Source organism: Anas platyrhynchos, chromosome 1, assembly GCF_047663525.1.
Source record: "Anas platyrhynchos isolate ZD024472 breed Pekin duck chromosome 1, IASCAAS_PekinDuck_T2T, whole genome shotgun sequence".
Lineage (NCBI taxonomy): Eukaryota > Metazoa > Chordata > Aves > Anseriformes > Anatidae > Anas > Anas platyrhynchos.
In genome coordinates this window covers 73125348-73148533 of record NC_092587.1, presented here as the reverse complement: position 1 = coordinate 73148533, position 23186 = coordinate 73125348, and the positions used below count along the sequence as shown (strand labels likewise).

The 23186-nt window shown below is 39.8% G+C and overlaps 1 protein-coding gene and 1 long non-coding RNA gene across 14 annotated transcripts in view; one reads left to right on the top strand and one right to left on the bottom strand.

Annotated features, from left to right (window-relative positions):
* LOC119715614 (uncharacterized) overlaps positions 1-19945 on the top strand; it is a 160581-nt gene extending 140636 nt beyond the window's left edge. Inside the window, exon 9 of the long non-coding RNA XR_011810901.1 lies at positions 19689-19945. This is a non-coding gene — a long non-coding RNA (uncharacterized lncRNA). The remainder of the gene's footprint in view (positions 1-19688) is intronic.
* The window catches only part of SHISAL1 (shisa like 1), a 95538-nt gene that overhangs the window by 56322 nt on the left and 16030 nt on the right, over positions 1-23186 (bottom strand). For 7 of the 13 annotated variants that reach the window (XR_011810886.1, XM_072041552.1, XM_072041579.1 and 4 more), the window contains one exon: positions 18051-18346. The exons of 3 other annotated variants lie outside the window; for them this stretch is intronic. The gene's annotated coding sequence lies outside the window, so the exon portion shown is untranslated. Of the gene's footprint in view, positions 1-18050; positions 18372-23186 lie in introns of all 13 variants that reach the window. 3 more of the 13 variants (XM_038173345.2, XM_038173347.2, XM_038173344.2) reach the window with 2 other exon arrangements.

Here is a 23186-nt window from a genome sequence, read left to right as displayed (position 1 = left end):
GCAGCCCATGGAGACCACGGTGGAGCAGGTGGCCCTGCACCGACAGAGGCTGCCGCCTGTGGAAGACCCCTGCCGGAGTAGATTCCGGGCCGGACCTGTAGCCTGTGGAGAGGGGAGACCACGCAGGAGCAGGTGACCTAGCAGGAGCTGCTGCCCGTAGGGGAGCCAGGTTGGAGCAGATTTCTCCTGAGGGATGGACCCCGTGGTACGGACCCATATCTGGAGCAGTTCTGGAAGAGCTGCTGCCTGTGGGAAGCCCATGCTGGATCAGCCTGAAAATGGTTGATATTAATAAAGAAGGGGGAGATTTGGGAATGTGGCCATGGGGGTTGGAAAACCCCGTGACTGAGATAACATTAGACTCTTAACGACGAGGCCATCAGGAATATAAAAGAGTTTAGAGGGAACAAAGAAGGGTGATTCAGGAGACTCCATGCAGTCTCAGGTTTCTTGTTCTCCAGATGGTTTCTTGTTCTCCAGCCGTTAAGGCATGGATGTTTCCGGATGTTTGCTGTTGTTGTTACATTCAAAGTTGTTTGACCAATGAAAAGCTGTTTTGAAAAGAACTGGGCAACACGATGAAGTTACGTCATCAATAAAGAAGCAGGAAAAAGAAGTGAGGGGGAACAGGCTGGCAGAATGGAGACCAGGATGGGAACAGGCACTTTGATTGCCTCATGAAGATAGGTTCGGCCAAACTCAGCAAACTGCTCAGAGAAGCTTGTACAGAAAGTCGCTGGAAATAGGCGCACTGGAGCTGGATAGAAGCTCGAGCTGAGACAAGCGGACCTGCGCACACAACTGCCTCTCGCTGGTAAGCAGCTGCGCATTATGGGGAATCATACGTCCTTAGGAACAAAGACTGTCCTGGTAACCTTACAGCTAATTATCCTTATTAACAATCAGACAGTTTATGATCCTGAAATACGGGACCAAACTGAGGTCAAGATGTGGAACTCTGCAACTAAAAACGACAAGGTTGCAGTGGGATTGCTCGGCACCTGGCGAGCAGTCTCTGAGGCCTTAAAGAGCCATGTGGACCCACAGTCAGAAACGTGTGGTTTTCCAGATAGTGAGGGAGCTGCGGGCTCCTTTACTGATCCGACTGCTATGCCATCGGTCTCTCTGCTGCTACAGCCATCGAAGGCCTTTGCTGTTACGCCCCCTGTTGACCTGAACGTGCCTTTTGACCCAGGCCTATTGGCGTTGAAAACGAGATGGATATGCTTTTCTTCAATCTGGGAAGAACGGGATACATAAGGCCCGAAGACCGAGTTGCTTGACAACTTAAGGCGAGACATATTGTTCAAAAGGAATGGAAAATGGAGACTGTTAAGTCATGGAACTGAAAGGATTGTTTGTTACCTTTACTGATTGTACGTATGTATAGGCATACTCGGGTTTAGTATGTAAAGCAATGTTCTGTATATTTAGAATGTTTGATGTTTGTGTGTGCATGTTGGTGGAGCGTAGACTCCCTGCACACCCAGCGCTGTTTACTTGCCTTTTGTACCTTTTAGAAATATTTGTTTTATAAATATTACAAAATTCAGATTGAGTTGAGACCTCATTTATAACGATAGTGACAATTGCTTCCTCTTCACCTTATATACCATCATACAGAAAATCATTGACAGAACATACCAGCTGTAAATAACACACACAAAGTATAACATTCATCATGCATGTTACACAGCAAAGATTACTAGCAAGCAGTACTGCAGTCATGCAGTCAAGCAGTACTGCAGTCATGCAGTCTCCTAGATACTTCAGAGTCCAAACAAATGAAAAGAATAATAGTGGAGATTGGGTAGTATTTCTATTTTCCAGAGAGAAAATGATGCATGGAGAAGTTACAGTCATAAACGAAGAACATACCAGATTTGGGAACTGCACATGAGGTTTCTAGATATGATGACTTAAACAGGAAACACTGATTAAAAATGCCATGCTCCTGTGAAAACTGACCAGGTTAGGGAAAACTGAAAAAAACAGACTCATTCTCTATGAGAATATAAACTCATTTGATGTTTAAGTAATTTTCATTCAGTTTACATATGAAAGACTGCCTGGCTAGGTAATTTTGCTTACCCTACTTAATAATCAAATTTGAAGTCATTATAAGCCTCAGTGATGCCTTTGGTCCTAGTAACGCTGGAAAGCAGAGTCAGAAGTCCAACTTAGGACAGGAACTAGATGGCTGCCATTGTCTCTGAGATACTCCTGCAAAATCTCTAACCCAAGGAACTCAAAGGAGAATTACTTAACCAGTGTGTAATTAAATATACACCTTAATTTATGGAAAGATTCTGATGAAGGACACCAATAATGTTTTAAATGATCCTTGCAGATTATTTTTTTTTTAATCACTGTTAAATATCTTAGAATAGCCATACCAACCTTCAAATTTAGAGACAGTGAGGAACAGGACACAACTTAGATGTGCTAAAGAAGCCAAATAAGAATGTAGAGTTTTAAATCACTGGAATGATTTGATTTTTTTTTTTTTCCTGGAAATTGTGGCTGATTAACTACGTTTCCTATCTGCAGCAACACCACATTATATACATTACTTCATCACGGTCTAAGTGAAGAATCCCTTATCAGCACAGGGAACTGTTTCTTATAGCCTAATCCCAATGATGCATTCTTTTGGGTGTTAAAGAAAAATGAAATTGGTTAATTTATTGTCATAATTTTAGTGTCCTGTAATACCGATAGTGTTACCTGTTTTATTTGAATGAGCAACAGAGAAAACTGGTTGTAAAACTTAGCATATGACCAAAAAAAAGCTGGTGCTACAGCTTCTAAGGGGGCACACTATGCACGCAAATTTTATAAGCAGAATATTACTTTAATCTTAATATCTCTATGGGCTTTCAAGGTCTATTTGCAAACGCCCTATCTATTGTCACAGTTTTTTGGACTCTCTTGTCTAATAAAAATATAATCTTTTGGCAGTTACCACAAACACTCATTATGGAGTGAGTTTCTTTTCACTAACCATAAGACTTTTCATGCCCACTGTGTAATGTATTTGTCAGTATGGATGAAGTCATATACCCTAGACAATCAATTGTGTCTTGGGACAGTAAATGACATCCAAAATATGCTGAATTATGAAATCCTTAAAACTCAAGTATAGTTGAACTGAACCTAATGAGGTCTCTGAAGTGCAGAGAAGCTTTTTGTTTAGGCTTAACTCACTTCAGCTAGAAGTTCCAAATCTGAATTCCAACCTTCCCACAACAATTTTTTTTTATGCTTCTCTATTGCATTGAGACACTGTCCATCTTGTTGCCTCATCCAAAAATGTGATATAAACACATTTTCTGAAAATTATGTGTATTTGTGACACATTTAAACATAGCAGAAGTGAAAGATTAGCCTAATCACTGGAACTTCAAACTGTTGAAGCCTGTCCCCGCCTTCCTTCCTTCCAGGCAGTATTATACCTTGCTACGACTGTCATAACTATACATAACATTCTAATTTTCTGTTTACTGGCCAGGCTGGTAGCACCATAAGAGGGTTATATTCTAGTTAGTTAAGGTCACCTCTATCCTTTCAATCCAGTTCTCTATATTTCTTTCCTGTGTAATTTAACTCATAAAAGTTTATACAAGTTCTTGTTCTTAAGAAGTCTTCTTTGAGCAAAAGAGCCTATTTCCTGGTTTCCTACTTGACTGTAGCATAAACCAGAATAGGTCATTTTGTCTACACTGCGTAGAATCATAGAATCATAGAATATCCTGAGTTGGAAGGGACCCATAAGTATCATCAAGTCCAACTCCTGGCACCACGCAGGGCATGCACCAAAGCATCCACAAAGTCAGGTAAAAAGGTTGTTTTTTAAAAATGTGAAATGTTTCACATTCTAAATGCAGACACTGAAGAATAAAAACAGGAAAAAAAAAACAACAAATGTTGTTCTAGAAATGTCTAAGTGCTTTTTTAATTTCTCTTTAATTTGTAGAGCAAGAGAAATATACGTTGTCCTGGGTCAAGTGAAACATTCTTTGGTGACTTGACAGTTTCTTCTTCCTTCCTTGAAAAAGCAAAAACATTTCTGTTTAACCCTATTTAATGTCACTCTGTTACCCACACAGTATACTTTATTTTTTCCATATGGCCACTCAGAAACCTAAATTAAATGACAACTTCATTACATTGAAATCAATGACAGAATTTTCAATAAAAGAACAAAGCCTGGAAGTTTTGTTTCTTAACAATAGATTTTTAGTAGTATTCCTGTAGGTTAGAAAGAGGCTACAGTTAAATTCCTATTAAAAACTTGTCTGTCATACCAGTCACAGGTCAAATTCATTTTTCCATTTCCAGAACAGACTGCTAGATATTTGAAAATGGACATGATCAAAAGTTTATCTTAGTGGTAAACTTCTATATCCCTATGATTAAGGGCTCTGGAATGTCTGGAATTAAAAATAAAACAAAACAAAAAAAACCTGAAAATTCTTTAGTTACTAGAACAGTGAATTATTACAGTTATCTCATTGTGTCTGTTAAGTGCCTACTCTTCTCTGGAGCTCTTGTTGGCACAGATACCTTTTAGCTCAATGACTTCTATTGATTAGTTGTAAATAAATAGTAAATGCTGTTTGACTGGTTTAACATTCTATTTGTTATATCACCTCTAATTTTGTATGTCCTTTTGAATCCCACTTCCCAATAAACGGTTTCAATCTTTTCCATATTCTTTCTGGAGCAAGTTCAGTGTCACGTGTCATGTGAGGAATATGGGAGAAATTCAAGAGTCCTTGATTATGAAACTAGGACTGTTTTAATAAAACTTGCATCATAATGCTTATTACAAATACATGCTTAGAAAATGAAAGTGTATTGAAACATCAATTAATTTGAAGAAGTAGGAAATGATTTTGAAATCTTTTAATTAGATTGATGTTTACATAGGTTAAAAATTGTTTTCTTCAAGAAGTTACATCATAAGCAGTTCAGAAACCCTATCAATTAGAAATACCATCCAGGGAATATCAAAAAGTCAGTTAAAAGGAGGCCTTGTTCTTAACTTAATATATTCCTAGCTAGGAGCTATTTGTTTTCTCTGGATACTTTTGATCTGTATTCCCATCCCAAAACCCACCCCTATCTTTATACCAGTTGTATACTGAAAATACCAAACTAGCATGGTTTAAATGCAATTTCACCTTGCTTCTAATTGTGGGAATAGAAATGTTGTTTTTGCAGAGTTACATTGTTTAGAAGGAGGGAATGTGGTACTGAGATATGCTTACAGTGATAAGAAAGTTTAGCACGCGACCTAGTAAAATGCAGACAACCAGACTCCTTAGGACAATTAGGTGAAAATCACGGTGTCAAGTCAAGTCAGATAAATGAAGAAACATTACCACTTCAAGCAGTAAAAATGTCAAAATAAATTTGAAATTTAGCAGGCCGGCAACTGAAGACTATGCATTGTTTGTGAAGCATCAGATGGATTGTGAACCTGGATTACCCACTCAGTGGGGAAACAGGGGAGGGTCCTGCCATCAAAAGGTACATAAACTGTGTTTTGGAACTAGTAGATGCGCTCTCTCCTGCTTGTGGGGTGCCCGCCATTGCAATCGCGAATAAATTACTACTCCATTGAGATCCTCGCCTGAGCCTAAGTTATTGGCTACGGAGTGTTTCTCACACAATCTCTAGGAATAGCAGCTTCTGAAGGTGATTTTAAACAGATGAATTTCCAAAGCCAGTCATGCAATTCATTATCTTCCTCATAAGGTAATTAAAAATAATTGGGAAGCCCATTCCAACCTATACGAATCACAAATCTCTATCAGTCTAAAAAGAAAACTCATCTTATAGTATAGCACTGATTAAGGAAGAATTTGCCTTAAGAAAATAACATTTTGGAAAACATTTCCCAGTTAATCAGGCTTCCAGCTTGATATTGCACCATGACCAAGTTCTACTTAATCCTTCGTGGAAAGGTTCACATAACCAAGTTAAGCATCTGCACTGGAACTGCATTCTAATGTCATAAACCTTGTCACAAAGGAACTCTTCAAATGAAAACTACATCCAACTGTGCACAGAGATGAGACCAAAGTTCACCTGAAGAAGTAGTAATTTTTTCAGGGAAGTCAGGAGGCAGCAATCAGAATTTAAACATCACAGTTTGCTTCTTTGTAGGGCAGTCACTTGATAATTTATAAAGGTAAAAGTTGCAAAAAGCACACATCTAAGAATCACTGATATATTGATTAAGGAGGTATTGGGGAGGTATTGGGGAGGCAAGGACAATCCCCAGACATGGACTGTATATCTCGAAACAAGACACTGGAACTCATGATAAGGAAGCGGCAGACAGACAGAGAAACAAATGTAAGGACTATACATCTCAAAATTGGACATTGGAATTCATTATAAAGATACAACAAACGGAAGAATTGGCAACAACCAGCTCTCGCAATTAAGAAACGTGCCAATTCAGCAGATTCCTGACCAAAGGTGAAAAGTACACTGTGAGGAAGACTCGGGGTCTTCCTCCCAAAGACCCCTGCCCACGTCCCAAAGACCCCTGCCCACAATTCTTGGGAGGCTCTACGCAGGCGCAAGGTGCCAAAAGGCTAATTAGCATGAGAAGCGAGGGAAGGCAGGGATAGGTAATGCATATGTATAGGCGCTTGTAGAATATTGATAGATTGATTGTATAAATTCAAGACTGCTTTCCGCTTTGGGTATGCACGATAGGTGGAGAGATCCCCCGTGCATCCAGCGCTGCAATAAAGAATATACCACTTAAAGGAATTTCGGCTTCGATCTTTGAATCAATCTGGCACCCCAGATGGGACTACCTCTCTGCCGGTCCGCAGGACCCGCTGGGGACAGGACTCCCTAGGGTACCCCCGGGATTTTCCGGAGGGACTCCTCGACTCACCGGATCACTGCGGAGGCAGACAAGGACCCCATCATTGTAAGTGAGTATATTCTTTATTCTGGTTTGGTTTTCTGGTAGACCGGTCATCTGGGACTGTCCCGTAAGTCGGAAGGTGACTTCTGCAGGACAGTATTTGGTATATACTTTGTGGTTAGTACCACAAGTATATCTGGGGACCTTGAGGTCCATCTGTATCTGGAACTGTCTGTAAGTCAGAAGGTGATCTTCTGCGAGGCAGTGTTTGGTATATACTTTGTGGTAAGCACCATAAGTATATCTGGGGGCCTTAAGGAAAGAGCTCGCTTTAAGGTCCATCTGGAATTGTGTTGTTTATTTCGGTTTTCTGACTCATGGAGTATGGTATTTAACTCTGGTTATTGTTACTGTGATTTTGGCTATTTTTCTGGTGGTAATAGTAGGTTCGTGGCATTGTTATAAGAAAGATATCGTTATGGTGTTACACAGTTCGGTTTTCTGACTTATCGCATGTAGAATTTGACTCTGACTATTGTTATTGTGATTTTAGCAATATTGCTGGTAATAGTAGCTTTGTGACATCGCTACTGAAAGATATTGCGTGCCTGTAATTTTGTGAGTGATACATTTTTGTGATACGCTTTTGTAAGTAACACGTGTATTCTGAAAGTGTAAACTGGAAAATGGGGGGGCGAGTAAGCAGTGAAATTCCTAAGAAAAGTGCGTTAGGATGTGTTTTGAATCACTGGAAGGATATTGGAGGATCTGCCGGTGAAAGTGTGAACAGGAAAACATTGATAAAATATTGTAATCAATGGTGGCCGCTTTATAAGCTGGAATGTGGAGAAAAGTGGCCCCTAAATGGAACTTTAAACTCTAATGTTTTGCTACAGTTAATGTTGGTTTTGAGAAGGAGAATAGGATGAAATGTTGTATACTGATGTTGTTTCAGCATCTTGGTGGGAAAAGGTACGGAATTAAGTTGGCCCCTGACTGAGCCTTTGATGTTGGCATTAGAGAAGTACAGGCTGGAGAAAGATAAAGGAAGTGTTAAAAGGGTTGTTGAAAGTGTTAAAGGTGTTTGAAGTTGAATGAGCAGGGAAAGAGGATGTAGGAATGTTAATAGTTCTGCCTCTGCTCTAGGCAGAGATCTTAAAATCATGGGTGTTAGCCCTTTGGGGCAAATGGATCATGATGGGTCCGAGAGAGAGTTGTTATGGAAACAGAAAAACAGTTAACTCTTAAAACAACCTGAGTTCATGTGCGAGCTCAGATTACCGATGGGACCGCTCAGGGAACTGTGGACAACTGCATTCCCCTGACCGACCCCACTGAGACCCTAATCATCCCTAAAATTATGAACGGCTAAGGAAATACTAAAATCTGGATGAATTGGGAATTGAGAATATGCTTCCAACAAGGTCTAAAAGAAACCCCTATGGAATTTTTGGACCAACTCTGAAATGTAATGAAAATAAATAAATAAATAAATAAAACAAAACGGTTTGGACCTGGCTTCGGAGGACAAATTGACTAGCCTTTTTCTAGGGTAATCATCGGTCCCTGATTTCAACAGGAATAACGGGGACCTGGGGAATCTACCCTAGCGGATCCTCCACTGATTATAATGAAGCTAGGGGAGGAATGGAAGTGAAATTTCTTATTGATATGGGGCAACGTATTCAGTTCTAAATCAAGCATTAATGCCTTCACAGAATTATTATGTTAGGGTAAAAGGTGTGTTGTGGTTTAACCCGGCTGGCAGCTAAACACCACGCAGCCGTTCGCTCACCCTCCCCCTCCCTCTCTGAGACGGGGGAGAGAAATGGAAAGTGAAGCCCGTGAGTTGAGATAAAGACAGTTTAATAAGACATAATAATAATACCAGCTACTAGGAAGAAAATTAACTCTATTCTAACTGAAACCAGGACAAGGTGTAACCGAAAAGGCTTATTTTTGTGAACCTTTGAAGTACAAGTTAGGGAAACAATGGGGCATACACAGACTTTTATATACGCCTAACTCCTCATGGGCACTCTTAGGTAGAGATTTATTAGAGCAATTAGGAGCAGAAATTGTCGTTGAAAAAGGGAAAATGAAATTAAGAATAGGAGAAGAACAACTAATAAATGTGTTAAGCTTGGCACTAATACAAACTGACCCTAAAAGTGAAATACCTTTAGAGATCACAGATCAATATGTCCAGGAGTTTGGGCTACCGAAGTCCCTGGAAGAGCAAAAATGTGACCTTAATAATTACTAAATTAAAGCCAGGAGAGAAACCCGTTAAGGTTAAGTAATATCCTTTGAGGATAGAAGATAGGAAAGGAATTAAAGAGATAATTGATAAATTTTTACAGTATGGATTATTGATTGAATGTGAATCAGAATACAATACACCCATATTGCCAATTAAAAAGGCAGATGAAAAAAGCTATAGGTTAGTTCAGGATTTGAGGGCCATAAGTAAAATCACTGAAGACATACATCCTGTGGTAGCAAACCCTTATACGCTATTGACCAAGTTAAGGGACAAGTTGGTTTGGTTTACCGTACTGGATTTAAAGGATGCCTTCTTTTGTTTAACCTTGGCCCCAGAAAGCCGAAACCTCTTTGCCTTTGAATGGGAAAATCCTGACTCAGGACGAAAAGTCCAGTTGACATGGACAGTGCTTCCTCAGGGGTTTAAAAATAGCCCTACGATTTTTGGTAATCAACTTGCAAAGGAACTTGAATCCTGGGAAGCCCCCAATTCTGCAGGGGTCCTGCTGCAATATGTTGATGATCTCTTGATTGCTACCGAAGACAGGGGAAGCTGCATACAGTGGACGGTGAGCCTCCTTAATTTCCTAGGAATGAATGGATACCGGGTTTCACAACAGAAGGCACAATTGGTTCAAACCCACGTGACGTACCTAGGATTTGAGATCTCAGGAGGACAACGTGAACTGGGGACGGAACGCAAGGAAGCAATCTGTCGTACCCCAGAACCACAGACTGTTAAAGAATTACGAACTTTCCTAAGAATGACAGGTTGGTGCAGATTATGGATCAACAATTATGGATTAATTGTAAGGCCTTTGTATGATTTAATTAAAGATAACTGCATAAGACTAATATGGACAGGAGAAGCCCGAGCAGCCTTTAAGAAGCTTAAGATGGAGTTGATGCGAGCCCCAGCTCTTGGTTTACCAGATTTGTCTAAACCCTTTTGGTTATACTCCTATGAAAGACAGGGTATGGCCTTAGGGGTACTAGCACAAAAGTTGGGACCTTACAAAAGGGCAGTGGCTTATTTCTCTAAACAATTGGATGAAGTAAGTAAAGGATGGCCAGGCTGCCTGCGAGCAGTGGCAGCCGTAATTATGAATATACAAGAAGCCCGGAAATTTACAATGGGGCAGAAGATAACAGTGTTTGTCTCACACACTGTGTCAGCAGTTTTAGAACAAAAGGGGGCTCATTGGTTATCTCCTCAGAGATTTTTGAAATATCAAGCAATATTGGTAGAACAGGACGATGTGGAAATTGTGATAACTAATATTGTGAATCCAGCCTCTTTTCTTAGTGATGCTCCGGCGGAACCTGTGATTCATGATTGTTTAGAAACTATGGAGACTGTGTATTCCAGCCGACCAGACCTTAAGGAGGAGCCCATGGAAGATGCAGAAGAAACTTGGTTCACGGATGGGAGCAGTTTTGTTACACAAGGACAACGTAAAGCTGGATATGCTATAACAACTACTCAGCAGGTAATTGAGTCTAAGCCTTTACCCCCTGGAACATCAGCTCAAAAGGCGGAGATAGTTGCTCTCACGAGAGCATTGGAACTGGCAGCTGGAAAAAGGGTAAATATTTGGACAGATTCTAAATATGCATTCGGCGTGGTACATGCTCATGGAGCGATTTGGAAAGAACGTGGATTACTGACTGCTCAGGGAAAACAGATAAAACATGCTGAAGAAATTTTAAAATTGTTAGAGGCTGTAAAACAACCAGAAAAAGTGGCTATTATGCATTGCCGAGGGCATCAAAGAGGATCCACCGACTTCGAGATTGGGAACAGATTGGCTGATAAAGAGGCAAGAAGGGAGCCGGAAAGAGGTCAAGTGGAAGTGCTTGCTTTAATACCAGACGGTAAAATTCAGACATTAGAGAAAGGACAGGCTCCTAAATATTCAAAAGAAGATTTAAAGTTGATCGAGGATCTAAAAGGGAAGCTGAATGTTGATGGGTGGGCTCATTTGAAGGACAACAGGGTTGTTATGCCCTCTAATTTGGTGTGGCCTATGGTTTTGGGGGAACACAACAAAACCCACTGGGGAGCCGATGCCCTGTATAAACTATTAAATCGAGTCTTGGTAGCAAGAAATCTGTATACCACAATAAGGCAGGTAACCCAACAATGTGACACCTGTATGCGTCATAATCCCAATACAGGAAATAGGGTGACATTTGGTGTCATTGATAAAGGGAATTATTCGGGGCAACTGTGGCAAATTGATTTTTCAGAACTCCCTAGAAAAGGGGGGTATTGTTATTTACTGGTTCTGGCTGACATGATTTCAGGAAGGCCTGAAGCCTTTCCCTGTCGAACAAACAAAGCAAGAAGAAGTGGTTAAAGTCTTGTTAAATGAAATAGTACCATGCTTTGGGATTCTAGTAGCAATGTCTTCTGATAGAGTTTCACATTTTTGTGTGCAAGTGGTACAACAGATAAGTAAGATTCTAAAGATATTCTAAAGACAACTGCATACTCTTTATAGACCGCGGGCAAGTGGACAGGTAGAAAAAATGAAACATTTAATTAAACAACAAATAGCTAAAATCGGACAAGAATCTAATTTGTCATGACCTCAATCCCTCCCTTTAGCATTACTTAGAATTTGAGTTAAACCTAGAATAAAAGGGAATTTGAGTCCCTTTGAAATCTTATATGGAAGGTCGTATCCATTTCTATTTAGTGGAGAGGATCTAATGCAGCTAGGATTAGAATATTTATATGCATATATAACTGAACTTCAGAAATAATTAAATAAAGTACATAAATTTGTTCTCAGGACCTGGGCTAGACGGTTGGATCAACCAATCCACCCTTTTAAGCTCAGGGATTATATATATAAAGACTTTTTCAGGACAACCCCTAGAGGAAAAACGGAAGTAAAGTGGACGGGACCATACCAGGTATTACTGACAACACACACCGCCATTAAGATTAAGGAGCAAGCAGCTTGGATCCACGATTCAAGGGTGAAGAAGGCCCTGGCGAGGATATGGACCACCACTCCAATTGGACCAACAAAATTATGGTTTTCCAGATCCTAATGATTGCAGGGGTGTGGTTGTCAGATTCGGGGTGGGCAGTTTGGGATGAGAACTTACACCTGTCCCTGATACAAACAATTTCTCAAGTAATTAATAAGACAAACTGTTGAGTATGCACCCATCTGCCACAGCATGGGAATAAGGGTGTATCGTTAATCAGGATTCCCTTGCCTGCAAACTTACCTTGGATGAATTTGTGGGAAAACACATCTTGGGGTCAAAAATATGAAGAAGTTTTGGAACTAGAAGTTGGTAGCTTCGTGCCATTGGAATCTTACTATGTATGTGTACAAAGGTGTAACCCGCCTAAGGGTATGGGAAAACAGGATTGTATAAATACGGGTACTACTTATGTGGGAAATCAGACATCTTGTAATCAAACAATTGATATTAGTACAACTAGCAGTTGGGCAAATTCAACCAGCTGGCCAGTTCCAGAAGGAAAAGGGTGGTATTGGCTATGCAATGATACAGCCCGTAAGGTCTTGCCCGAGAACTGGAAGGGAACTTGCACTCTTGGAGCAGTAGTCCCCAGTATGACAGTACATGATGTAGCGCCTCGAGGTTACTTGAGAAATCATATCCGGAGAATTAGACGAAAAATTAACAATCCATTGATAGAGAGACACACCGCTTTTCATAGTTTTGTTCGATGGTTTATCACATGGTTAGGAGTGAATGAATTGGAAAAGGCGATAGTTAATATTTCTGCAATTATAGAGAAGTTAGAAAACAAAACTCTGGATGCTATAAAGGCTCAACAAGAAGAGATATCTAGTTTATCACAGGTAGTATTACAAAATCGGATGGCCCTAGACTTGTTACTGGCCGCTCAAGGGGGAGTCTGTACAGTAATAAATACAAGTTGTTGTATGTATGTAGATCAGAGTGGAAGGATCTCTACCGACCTGGAAGAAATATGGAAGCAGACAAGGGTCCTACATGAGATCAGTAAAGATGATCTTTCATGGAGTTTTAGTGAAATATGGAATAAGTTAACCGCCTGGTTGCCCAACTTCCAATGGTTGGAACAAGTGTTCATTGCTCTAATCACATTAGTAGTGTTAGGAATATTTGTGTGCATGTTGTTTAGATGCCTGCTTTGTTGTGTTACTGTAAATAATGAAAGCATCTGATGGAAAAGAATTTGCATGGGAAAAGAAAAGGGGGGATTGATTAAGGAGGTATTGGGGAGGTATTGGGGAGGCAAGGACAATCCCCAGACATGGACTGTATATCTCGAAACAAGACACTGGAACTCATGATAAGGAAGCGGCAGACGGACAGAGAAACAAATGTAAGGACTATAAATCTGAAAATTGGACATTGGAATTCATTATAAAGATACAACAAACGGAAGAATTGGCAACAACCAGCTCTCGCAATTAAGAAACGTGCCAATTCAGCAGATTCCTGACCAAAGGTGAAAAGTACACTGTGAGGAAGACTCGGGGTCTTCTTCCCAAAGACCCCTGCCCACGTCCCAAAGACCCCTGCCCACAATTCTTGGGAGGCTCTACGCAGGCGCAAGGTGCCAAAAGGCTAATTAGCATGAGAAGCGAGGGAAGGCAGGGATAGGTAATGCATATGTATAGGCGCTTGTAGAATATTGATAGATTGATTGTATAAATTCAAGACTGCTTTCCGCTTTGGGTATGCACGATAGGTGGAGAGATCCCCCGTGCATCCAGCGCTGCAATAAAGAATATACCACTTAAAGGAATTTCGGCTTCGATCTTTGAATCAATATATCAAAGTGTAAATGGATCTGTTTATCTACTAGAAAAATATCTGTGATCTTCAATTGGATGAAGCAAGCCATAAAGAAATCCAGAGAGCATTGTTTATTAAGTAAGCAGAAAGGAAAACTGTATAGGAATGAAGACAAATATGACTGTTAGTGTTTATAACCCAACAAGCTATGAGAAGAATCAAAACAGCAGCTTATGTGATGGCAACACACAGATTTCTAAAGATCTCTGACCAACTGCTAAATGTCTGCAACACAAAACAAACTGGTGCACTTAAGAGGAGACCTGTGGGGATATCAGCTCAACGAACTTGAAACAAGTTAATAATAAAGTGCTGTCTCAATTGCAGCCGTATAACACCATCGGTTCAGAAAAATAGCCATGTGAATGGCTAACAAAGCATTTGCAATTAAAGTCATACATTTAAAATTTTGATAGTTGAATGGTATGACTACCCAACAGACTTTTTTTTTTTTGAAAGCTGGTATTGCAATTAAAAAGGCAGCTCTGCCACAGAAGTATGTATGCAAGATTTCAAAGCCAATAAGGGACCAAAGGTGTTGCCAGAAAGCAACAGCCAACTAAATTCGGCCTTACACAGCTTACCAGCATGTTAGTGGGTATCTGAAACTACTACAGATCACAAACATCAGTACCACCAGGAACATAAATGAAAACTTCCATCTTTGTCTCAATACAAGGGAATAGCATCCCAGTTATCTATGTTTTCTCCAGAGTCAGGCCTCTTATTGCACAATTAAGCTATTAGCTCACAAGAAACCAGTATTTCCAAAAAGAAGAGATAAAACCATAATGGGGAGCCAGATGAGATGTGTATGCCTCCTACAGCACATCTCCTGGCTACATAGGCTGGTCTTTCAGCATGGGAGGAAGTTTCTTGCAAAGAGGTAGACAAAGGAAAATGTATGTGCATGTCTTTGTATTTAAGAAATAAAATGCAATGTGAGAAGTCTAAAAGCCACTTGGTTTTATTACAGAAAGTTTCATAGTGGGCATTACAACAAAAGCATTTCCACCAAAATGGATGTATCAACCTGTCAACACTACACCAGGGCACCAGAATAGCCTGCTACTTTCTATCCACCATCCATGCTATTTCAATTTGCCTCTGTAGTTGGAGCATGAAAACCATTCCGGAATGGTTTGCTGTACTCTAAAGAAAAAATACAAATAATGAACCTTAAGTATTTATATCATACAACATACTGAGGTCACACATTCTTACCACAAAAAGCCAGACTGCAGGCTTTTTGGCTTTCAATAAAATTTATTCTTGAAAACAAAAACTCTTCATATATTATGTATAATTCATATTGTTCTGTTATGCAAATCCATAATTCATGTTGTTCATTCATATGAAAATAAACATGTTTATTCTTCCATTGACTCAATGCTAAAAGGAAATTAATGCAACCTAAACCTACCTAAAATATAAGTAAAAAAGTGAATAGTCAATGCTTCAGAACTTTCTTACTGGAAAAAGGCAATTGGATAATTAAGAAAAGCTGTTTTTCATCAGGAAAATCATCAGTGTTGCCATACAAAATGTGTACTGGTGCAAATACGTTAATATTTTCTCCACGGTTGCAAACCTGATTCAATCTGAAAGTGTGCATCAAGATTATTTCCAAATATTTAGGTGCTGACTACAGACTGCTTAACAGCCTCAAGTGGTACTCCCTTTTTTACCTTTTCAGCTACACACAGGCTAAAAATCTATCCAGTTGCTTCAGCACTCCATGACCAATTGATAACTTAGGTCTCAAGCTTGACAATCAAGTACTACAGAAATACATGATAATTACAGCAGTATTGACAGGTCAGTGTAAGAACACCTTCTTTCCCCTATGTAAATACAATTCTGCCACAATACTGCAGTAATCAAGTACCATTTCAGTCTGATTAATTCAGGGTTTGCTAAGTGAGAGCTATATTCGAAAAAAAAAATCAAAGATCCTACTTTTCTCAATGGACATGGACCTCTTTGACGTGTCACCTTTCAAAAATCAGCTATTTTAAAGATAAAAAATGTTTATTCTATTAACTAAAAACAGTGTAACTTCTATTCAAATGCTAGAAGATTTTGCATCTGAAGAATGAGTGCATTATGTTAAAGTGATTTCCCATCATTCCCCTTTTGAAAGATTCCTCTACCATTTTGGGACAATGTATTTTCAAGAATTCATCTTAAGTGACAGGGAATGGTCTTGGATATTAATGTGTTTTGTTTTTTTTTTCCCACCAAAGTATTTCTGAAGTATTTCTGGGTTTTTAAAATCTGTATATATTCATACTGACTTAGCAAGCAAGCCCCCATTTGCATGTAGTAGATCAATTTTCACCCACTGGATTTTGAAAAGTTATTGTTACACTAGACCTTTTGGTCACAGAGAAGGATTTTGTGTTGGAGAAAGTCAGAATGCTCAATACAAGCAACACATGGGCAGAAATCGGTTGCAAAGACTTGGCAACATTCTTGTTTTTAATTAAATTACAAAAAAACTTGTCACTGGAAGTTTAATGTTACTTGTACTTCACAGCACAATGGAAATTACATTTCAGGCTTTTCTGCCTCAACATTTATCCTTAGTTGTTTGTACTAAAGTGATTCAAAATCAGTTACCTAATTTTCATAAATGATTATGGCTAGGAGCAAGCCATAATGCTAGGAACTCCTACTCCCCCTTTGAGCAGTGCTACACCTGTACCAAAAAGGCCATACAGGTGCCCACTCTACTGCAGCTGTTCCCTGTAATATGCAAAGTAGGAGACATACTACCCTGTATGATTTGATACAATGGGGCCTTGTTTTTCGGCAGATTCTCATAAGATTTGTCATGTTCCACTAGAGTAACTTCTGTTACCCAGACTTTTTCTGAAGTCTGAGAAGAGCACCAGACAGGCTCAGAAAACAGGAGGCAGTCAGAATACTGGGTAGTCCTGAACCTTGACTGATCAGCAAAGCAATGAATTACATCACTGTAATGCATATTAGATATTTGGTGTAATAAAAACTTTTAATTTTGCTGAGTTTATGAAGATGTGTCCACTTACCAGCTTGATCACTTGGAATCTGCATGAACTAAGCTGAAATCATGGTACATTGTCACAAGCTGCTTGATATGACAAGCCAAGTTTTCAAACCCACTGAAAATATTTTAAAATTTACTCCAAAAACCTTTTTACTATCTTTCAATAGTATCACCTAATAATTATGTCGAAATATAGTGCACTACATAACAGAAAACAAAACAGTAATATGAGATAGGTTATCAATAAAAATGAGTAGTGAGAAGATGGACCAATGAGTAAGGAAGCCTCTTAGCAATATGATGCATAATGAAAATGATGCTGCACATATAAACCAAGTTTACACAAAACATAGGCTAGTTTCCAACTGAACAAGTATCCATCTTCAGGTGATAAAAGCACATTTCTTTAAGATGTTTAGGAAAATGTATAGTTAAAAGTGTTAGCACTTATTCACTATTGATAAGTGAACTATGAGGTACAGGGAAACTGTTTTTGAACACTGTAATGGTTCAAATAATTTTCTGCCCTAAATACACTTTGAAACCAGGACCAGTTGTGCAGGATGAAAATTCAAAGCCTGTTCCAATTCTTGTAAAAATCAATGCATCTGAAAGACTTAAAATATCAACAATAGTATTTTGTATTTCCATAGTCATCACCATAATATACTTCAACATTTAGCCATGTTTTAAATTGTCACTTTACAGACTATCTAAGCAGAACCATTCCTATAGCACTGGAAACACTTTCAGAGTTTTGTTATCCAATACTTCAGATCCAAGTGACTCTGCTAACATGTGCTTCATTTTGGCACACATCTTTTTAATCAGTACCATGCAACCGGCACCTGTGTGATTTTCACTGACTCATCTCTCATTTCCCCAATCTCCCATCTGCAAAGAATACTGTTAACAACTACGACCAACCAAATAGAACAAGACACAGAATGTAAGACACTTAAAAGGAATAAACAAAATACTTATTTACTTATTAATTAACTAACTACACAATGCTGCACATACCTGTGAAGTCTTGGATTTTCTACACACTAGAGCTCTGTTGTCTCAGCTTGCTTTGCTTGTCAAGATCAACTTCTTCCAAAAGATGGACTGAGTATTTATCCAGTATTAGATATTAAGAAGAAAGGGATACTGGGAGTAAGTCCTCTGGATAAGCTTCCATTATCTAAAGTAGGGACCATCTACTGTCTCATCATGATGGACTGACTACCTGTGACCATTGCTCTTGCTCTCCATCTCTAGATCCAGTTGTTTCTGGTGCTCTTGTGGGAAGAACTGCTGTGCTCCATGCTTCAATTCTAAAATCAAGTACATAATAGTATTCTGAGAAGGAAAACAAAAATAAAAACAAAAAACACATATGCAACAAAAAAATGACTCTAGGACAAGAAATCTGTTCTACCGTATATTTGATGCCTCTAGTAGAAGAAAGGTAAGTTAGGGATTCCTAAGCAGAAATCCGTTGGTAGATGTTTATACTGCTGGGATGCATCTCACCTGTCTTTATAAAATGTTCTGCAGATCTAGATCTATATTCAATTATTGAAGAAGAAAGCACTTTCAGCATGCAAATCAATATGAACATCTCTATTTGGAATATATGGAACATATGGTGGATGGAGAGAATTCCATTGTGCATGAATACATTCAGTTTAATGAATCACATCCTACCTACTAGCACCAAGAACCAACAAGTGTATGACGGGTTTAGAAAACCTCATTTCTGAAAGCAGTTGATTGTCTTCTAAGTATTTTTAATTCAATCCAGCAGATGGGACCAACTATAGAACATCCTAACAGGTAAGTAAGGAATACTGCACTGACACCAGGCTGTAACTACAATATACAACAGGAAACCAAGAAAGACCACAGGAAGATGAAGGCTTGACCATTTGAAAATAAATGAGGATTTATTTTCAAGTGAAAATAAAGTGAAGCAAATCTAAACACATGGTGGACAGCCACATACAATTTGCAAAGAACTCAGGCTACTACAAGCATAAGAATTCTGATACAGAAGAACCAATCAAATACATAAAAAAATAAAGAGGAGAGAGATCTGGGGAGACAAATGATTTCAAGTATTTCCTATGCCTTAAGCAGTCCAAGCTGCCTTCTTCTTAAAGCTCTTAGAAAAACAGAACCTTTATGCCTTCTTGGTACCATCATGAGAGAATGTTTTGTGTTGCTAGATCAGAGAAAAAAAACAAAACACACCACCATGACCACAGCACAAAGACCGCTTGAATATTTCTGCTGCTAACCAATCAAGCATCTGACTGTTGATATGCTGTTTTTCTGATATAATAGATTTCTGGTAGAGACTGTAATACACAATAAATGTTTGTTCATTGTCTTTTGTAAAAACAAGGAGTTCTGTTTGAGGAACGGGAGTTGTGAAAACTCCCTGCTGAAGTAAGGAGCTGTATAATGCTTAGCTAGACACTATGAAAATTCCTTTGCTTAATGTAACAAAAAAGAGAACCCTCTCCCCTTCTCTCCTTCTGCATCTCAGTAGCCTCTTTTGTTCAAAATAACACTGCTGCAAAGTTCATGTAACCATCTCCTGATAAGTTGTTAAACTAGTGTATCAACATCTTGCCTTCCTGTCTCACGCTGGGCCAACATGACCAAATAAAGAAAGAAGTTGAACCACAACGCCGAGGAAGACTACAGCCTTCATCTTCACGACCACCAGAGGGACAGAGACGACCCCCTAGCAACAGTGCGCGCAGTCGCAGAGTACACCAAGATGTGCTGCGTAATCCTGAAATCACCAAGATATAAAAAGGGACCCTGGGGGGGGTGAGGCGCGCGCCGTTGGCGGAGCCGAGACTCCCCGGCCGCCCAGCGCTGTTTTGCTTGCTGTTGCTTACTCAATAAATTCCTTTCTCTTATTAATGCAATGCTCTCTGAAAATTAATTAAGGGGGCAACTTATAACAAATTTGGTGCCGTGACTCGGATGAAGGCAATCTGATTGAAAGACCTTCGGAGGGGGCGCCCCGCTGATTTCAGCGGCCTTCGCTAGTACTACTTTCATTCAAATCCTTCACCGACGAACCCTAAATTCGGCAGCAAGCAAATAAAGCCGGCAACCCCTAGTAATCTTTGTGCACGAATAAATAAAGTAAAGTAAAAAATATTCCCTTTTTAAAGGGAATAAAGTAAAAATGATACATTATTGTGTTGAAGTTTGGGGTGGTAAACAGATTCGAGGAGACCACCTTTACTGGCCCGTATTTGGGTCCTTTGAAGATTGGGTTTGCCAGGCCCTAAATATTTATGTAAACTCAAAGGAACCTTTTAGTTTGGAAGAAAGTGAATATGCACATTTGTGGATCAGCTTGGAAACTCGAGCCAATTTATATCCTCTAAAAGAAAAAGGAGGGGATGGGAGGCAGAAGAAAAACCGAGAATTAGAGATCCCAGCCCCACTGTCTCCCTATATTTCACCACCACCACCTGCAGCCCCTCCGACTCCTGGGCTTCCTAATCCGCAACCCCAGGGAGACTCTGATAGCGACTCTGACTCTAGCACTCAGGGACCAGTGACTAGGAATATGTGGCCGTCCCCATTAACTCCGGGGACATCCGAGATTTTAAGAAAGACAGGAGGAGGGTAAGCGAGCTTTAATGGCAACTGGCATAATGTTTCCAGCTGCTGAGGAATAATTCTAACTGGAATAATAACTGTACATTGCATATTGTATATGTAAAAGCCCGGGCATTTTTGTTAAAGTGTTCTTTTATACATATGTTAATATGTAAATATGTAAATATAAGAACTGCCATTGAGGTGTATGTCTAAGGGAACAAAATTTGCCCAGGCATATTATTGGCTCATCAGGTTTAAATGTTCCCAGTGTAATTGTCAAGAGGCAGTTAATTTACAGTGGTCTGATTTTACTTGTGTATCTATATATTGTGGATTTTGGAGGGATTGGGATTGACTAGTAAAGAGCTTCTAGGAAAACGGTGGAATATTAACCACTGCAGATTACAATAGGAAAAGTTCAAAGCAAAGAAATCCCAAGGAAAAGCCCCCTAGGATGTATACTAACACATTGAAGGGATATAGTGGGGTAAGAGGGTACAGAGAGTAAAAGAACCCTTATTAAATATTGTAATCAGTGGTGGCCACTTTATAAACTAGAGGATGGAGCGGAGTGGCTCCTAAATGGAAGTATTAATTATAACACCATATTACAGTCAATGTTGTTTTTGTGGAAAGAAGGAAAACAGGATGAAATGTTGTATATTGATGTTGTTTCAGCATCTTGGAGGGAAAAGGTATGGAATTAAGTTGGCCCCTGACTGAGCCTTTGATGTCGGCATTAGAAAAGTAAAGGCTAGAGAAAGATAAAGGACGTGTTAAAAGGTTTGTTGAAAGTGTTAAAGGTATTCGAAGTTGAATGAGCAGGGAAAGGGGATGTAGGCATTATCTAAGTAACAGTCTAGAAGTTTTGGTATATTTGCATATTTGCTGTGGTGTTTGTTCAGTTTCCCAAGCATCGGGGAGGGGGGAACAGCCTGCTCCACCAGGGGCCTCTCCAGCGGCAGCAGGGGGGCTTCGGCTCCAGCGCCTGGAGTGCCTCCTCCCCCTCCTTCTGCACTGACTTTGGTGTCTGCGGGGGGGTTTCTCGCTCTCCCAACTGCTGTTACTTGTAAAGTATCAGGGATTAAATTAACTAATGAAGCCCTAAATGTGATGGGGGTAGAAGGGACTGGGATAACAGTGCCACTTTTGGGGGATACCAAGCTGAGACCAGGGGATAAAATGATCACTGGGCAATTATTGTATGTATCCAAGGCAGAGACTAACTTGTTGGGAAGGGATTTGATGATTAAATTGGGCATTCAATTAGTAAATTGTTAGACTGGAATAACAGTGTTATTAATGCAGTGCTCTCTGGCCCTGAGAGCAAACATACATGGATATTCACCTCTGACTGGAAAGACCCTGAAATGGGGGCGGAAGCAACAATATAGGTGGACAATTTTACCTCAGGGGTTTACAGGGCCACCTATCTATTTGGGTAAATTCTAAAAAAGATTTTGGAGCAATTACAACCTCCCAAGGAGGTATTAATGTTACAAATATGTGGATCATTTTAAGGAAAATCGATACTCCCTGATGGGAGAGAAATGCTGAATAAAGTGATAATGAGGCAAATATTAACTGTTTTACATCAGAAGAGTCATTGGGAGGTGCAAGCAATGTGTGATGTTGTCCTAAGAAAGCATGTCTATGTAGGAATATATACTTTAGGGAAGCACACATGTAGAGGATGTACTACTATATGTCAAAAGGTAAATAAAAAGGCCTTCTGTAACCTATCTAGAGGGGGACGGGAGCCAGGGCTTTGACCTTCCCAAAGTATCCAGGTAGACTTTACTGAGTTACTTGTTTGTCCTAATTGACCACGTGACTGAATGGGTGTAAAGCTTTACTGCAAGGATCAAAGCAGGCCTTAGAGATTGAGTGGGATTTTCACAGCCCCTGGCACCCCTCCTCTTCTGGAAAGGAAGAGTGAATGAATGGTGAAATTAAGAAACAACTAACAAAACTTGTGCTGGAAACTAAGGCTTCTTGGGTAAAATGCTTACCCCTTGCACTGTTAAACATATGGACACAGCCCAGAACTGATGTAGGAATTTCTCCTTTTGAAATGCTATATGGTATACCCTATGACTTGGAATTGCCACTTGATCACCCTCAATTCTAATTAAGACTTGGAAAGAGACTGCTTTAACACCACGATGGGGAAGGCCCCTATGTTGTTTTGCTTACCACAGAAACGGCTATTCGAACTGCGGAGAAAGGATGGACGCATGCCAGCCGTGTGAAAGGACCAATCCGGGAAGGTAAATGGGAGGCAGCTCCAGGCCCTGACGACTTGAAGCTGACACTAAGATGGACTCGATAAGTATTGTGTATTATCTGTGTATTGTGGGAAGGGGAGGAGGCCCTGTTTCAAAGGCTCCCTAGTATGTTCCCCTGAAGAACACTGCTGCTGCCAAGAAGAACCGATATCTTGTAGTTCGCTGCAACCGAACTGACAAGCGAGGCAGAGAAGTGAAATGGTGGGGGACTGAGAGGCCGACAATTTAGATGGGCTCTGACCACCTCCTACGA